We start from the raw sequence: 4,663 nt of genomic DNA, 5'->3' as shown, positions 1-4,663 counted from the left end.
CTTCCTTGTCCCCTCAGCTGTGCAGCTCAGCTGTGTGTCCTCTGGCACCTACAAAATCAAACACCTGCTTTCCAGATGTTTGCACCTATAGGCTGGCGGAACTGACTGCAGCAAGTCCCTCAGAACGGAGACAGGTATTTAGTTGAGGGTAACATTTAATGAAGTCTTGGCCTGAAAAAGATTTGGAGGGTCATCTTTTTTATTTCTCTGCCTTAGGAAGAATTAAGCTAAATAACTGAGTCCTTCATGCTCCATTTAGTGGAAGAATCCACAGTTTCCCCTGGGCTCATTGTCAGGGCTATTTCTTTATGACCAACCATATTTCTTTCTAATTTTCAGGGAGATAGGCTAATACCAGGCAGAGCTCATACATAATAATCATTCTTCCTTTCCTCCCAGGGTAATTACTAGGAAGGGAGGAAGTGTGGTGGTGTAGAATAAACACTGTCTTTGGAATCACACATGCCTGTGTTCAAATCCACGCTTAGCCATGTACTAGCTAGGGCCAGCCTTAACTCCCAAGGTTTGACTTTGTCCTCTTTAAAGTTTGGAGAGTAACACCTGTCCAGGCGAGTTTTGAGGATTAAGTGGATAATGTGTGTGCATACCCAGAGCTGTCAGTGGCTCAGAATAAGCCCCCAGCAAGTCATAGCTATTGTTGCTATTATTACTACAAATAGTCTGTTTCTTAATTCAGGCAAAAAACTTGATGTCCAGGATTAGTACCATCAGCCCATTTATACTAAATGCTTGTTGAGCTAAATGTTATGCAAAATAAGGTAACCTGCTAATACAGCTCCTTTAGCCCAAGGTTTCTTTCTTTCTTTTTTTAAAAAATATATTTTATTGATTTTTCACAGAGAGGAAGGGAGAGGGATAGAGAGTTAGAACCATCGATGAAAGAGAAACATCATGAGAGAGAAACATCAATCAGCTGCCTCCTGCACACGCCCTACTGGGGATGTGCCCACAACCAAGGTACATGCCCTTGACCGGAATCAAACCTGGGACCCTTCAGTCCATAGGCCGATGCTCTATCCACTGAGCCAAACCGGTTAGGGCTAGCCCAAGGTTTCTTAAATTGTGTTATGGTCCACCTGCATCAGAACTACCTGGGGAGACTTGTTAAAAAACAAAGAATCCTGTGCCCTAGCACCACTCTGATTCAGAATCTGTTAGCTAGGCCACAGAATCAGCATTTTGTTAAGCACCCCAAATAATTCTTGTCATATTATAGTTTGAGAGCTACTTCTAGGATTTCTTAGTAAGACTAGATGCCTCATAGGTTAATGAAGGTACATCACCTGGTGTTCCCTAGAGCACAGAGCAGGAATTTTGTAATAAATTCCTTTGTTCATCAGCTGGTATTGCCTTTCTGGAATTGCACAGAATGTTAGCATTTGAAATAATTTCAAAGGTTACATCATGCAATCACTCATCAGATTCAAGAATCTTTTTTACAGAAACTTAGAGAGTGGGCTGTGGTTTCTTCAGTGGTGTGGGGAAGGTAGGATAAAAGAGCAGGTGCCCAGGAACAGGGAAACAGGAAGAAGAAGGTTGGCCAAGGACTGGACACCTGGCAGTATTTATGGAGGCTGGTCGTGTGCAGAGCCCAGCACTGGCTGTGGTGGGATGGCACAGAGGAAGCAATAGAGAGGCTTGCAGTATCTCCACTATGCTCAGCATCCAGAAAGAAACTCAGAAATCTAGTCAATCATTCCAATGTTTCTGAATGACCAGATGTTGGCTGTCAGAGTATTGAGAATTTCTGAGTCATTTTGGAGGACAGAGTGGAGAGCAAGGAAAACAAAATGGAAATAGACAGGAAAACAAGTGTGTGTGTGTGTGTGTTTTTGGGGGGCTCAATAAGATACAGGCCGATGCTGATTATTAAATTAAAGAATCATTTTTGGAGTCCTCCTAGGTGATACAAAGAGTAACCAAACATAAATAACTCCCTTCAAAGGGCAGTATAATGTATGGGAAGAATAAAGGAACAAGATTCAAATTGGGTCTAACCCCTCAGTAGCTCTGGAAACCTGAGAAGGGTCTTAATCTTTCTAAGACTCAGCTTTCTCAACTGCAAATGGTACAAATAATGCTGCTTTTCTGGTTGTGATGAGGACAAATTAAATAATGTGTGAACATAGCTAGTACAGTGCTTACACACAGAAGTACTCAATAATTGTTACCATTTCCTTCTGCAAGAGGAAACATAACTCCTACCTTGACCCTATGGGAGATGAGTCAGGAAGGAGGGCTTCCTGGTGGGAGTTGTCAGAACCCCAGAACCAGGCTAAACCAATGAGGTGGTGGGGAAGAATATCTCTGATCTTTTTCCCTTCTGGCCTCTGATTTCCTACCAGTGCCGTCCACTGGCTGAATCCAACAATACACCACCTGGATGCTGTCTTTAAGATCTGGCCTCCTAGGGCACAGAGCAGAACAAAGGGCAGAGAATGGATCTGAGGGTGGGGCAGAGACTGTCTTGCTCTGAGACCAAGAGGAAAAATGGTTATCGGTTTGAAGAGAAAGAACAAGTAACTTCTAGCTCAGAGGCATTGAGTTAAACCAGATCAAACTGAAAGCAAATCCTCTTCAGTGTTTCAATGTACAATCTGGGCAGGAGACTGAGTAGCCTGGTTTGCAAAGATGAAGTGACCATTTATATGGTCAATAGAACTGGGTTCCTGACCCATTTGACTATGTACATTGAGTTGTAGCATTACATTCTGTTATGCCAGTGGTCGGCAAACTTCGGCTCGGCAAACTGCGGCTCGCGAGGCACATGTGGTTCTTTGGCCCCTTGAGTGTGGCTCTTCCACAAAATACTGACTTCTGCGCATGGTCCACAAAGTTTCAATCACACTGTACGTGCGTGCCCGCACGTGATATTTTGTGGAAGAGCCACACTCAAGGGGCCAAAGTGCCGCATGTGGCTTGCAAGCCATAGTTTGCCGACCACGGTTATGCCATTTTGTATCTTCCCTCAATTTTCATCTCTTCACTTTAGAATTAGACATAGCTGTTCTTCTGTCCAGGTTGCTTTCCTACACAAAGCTCTTTGAGAAGAATATCATTCAGTTTAGTTCAAGAGATAGCTTGGGATTTATCCTTAAATTTAGATAAGCTTGATCACGAGGACAAGAGCTTTTAATGAGATTTTAGAGATAATAGACCAGAAGCATGGAAGAGATGCCTTGCAGAAGTCCCCATCCACCTGCAGAGCTAGTGGCTCCAATTCCCAACCAAGATCTTGCCTGACATTCCCTCCAAATGCAACTTCTCAAAGGTGGTGCTGCAGATTAAGGAGCGACTCCCGTGGCAGCTGGCTCTCGGCTTTTTAGAGAGTCACCCTGGCAGGTCCCCAGGGATCCTCTTACTCCAGAGCTCACCCTGGGAGTGCCAGCTCATTCTGCAAACCTCAGGCAGCCCCCTCCCTCTCGGTGTGGTGCCCAGCAGGCTGGAATGGTCATGGAGGGCAGGGAGTCTTAGTGGTCTGTCAGGTTTGCACTCTTGGTTATAGAGGGAAAGACAGAAGTGACAACAGGAAAGCAGACAGGGCAGAAAAAGCAAATATGGAATGGAACACACTCCAAGACGTCTCCTACCTTGATGGAATGGAACATACTCCAAGACTTCTCCTACCTCATAAAAAAACAAATGGGTAGTATTCTGGTAAGGGAAAGTGGATCATGGAGATCATGTCTACTAATTGAGAATTTTGGGGTCCTGTGTAGGAAGTTTGGCTGTCGACATGATACTTATGGAAACAACCATCCCTCTTTTAATTTTTGAACATTTAAAAAATTGCAAAATGTTCTCTTTTAATATTAGTTTAGTTTGGAAAACCTCCTTTGTAACAATCCCATGGGAATGATTTAGGACTCTAGAATGGAGATTATCTGCTGGGGATTGGTGAGTTGGGCTAGTGTGAGTTAAGAGCGAGTGGAACTTCATTTATTCTTGCAACTTTCTACAAGAGAAGATGGGTATACATGGAGAGGAGATACTGACAGCCCATCTGTAAGAAATCCCACGGGTTTCTTAAATGATGGTTTCTTAAGTGAATTTTTGAGTGGTCAAATGAAGAAAAATAAGTTCCCAGTTGGCTTATTCTTTAACAAGATATTGCTCTTTCACTTTATCCAGTATAAGCTTTGCAGTCTTCAGTGGAAATCAGTTTCAAATTGTTCATCTGGAAAGTGGGGCCAATGTTATTATCACACTGGGTGGTTGTTAAGGATAGATGAGAAAATGGCAACAGAGGGTCCTTAACCAATGTTTATAAAATAAGATATGTGGTAATCAGGCCCTGTGTCAGGACTTCTCTAGGGAGATGAACATGGGAAAATACAAGGAAGGAAATAAGCAAGCTTCTTGGAACAAATTCACACTCAATTCTAATTTTCTTTTTCTTTTCAAAACAGGGAATTAGAGGTCAAGACTAAAATGAAAAGTAATAAAAATGACTGGAAAGACTGATGAAAAAAAATCTGCTAGAGAAAATCGCAATGAATTCGCTGATGCTAGGGAGGAAGAGTGATAGAGGTGGCTTTTGCAGCTCCAACCCCCCGCCCCCCCCCAAAAAAAATCTTTATTTCAAAATTTTATTTGCTTTATGCAGTCGTATTTAGGACTATTTCTTTCTGAATTGTGGAGA

The sequence above is a fragment of the Myotis brandtii genome, unplaced genomic scaffold (assembly GCF_000412655.1).
Source record: "Myotis brandtii unplaced genomic scaffold, ASM41265v1 scaffold79, whole genome shotgun sequence".
Lineage (NCBI taxonomy): Eukaryota > Metazoa > Chordata > Mammalia > Chiroptera > Vespertilionidae > Myotis > Myotis brandtii.
Note: the sequence above shows the minus strand (reverse complement) of the source record.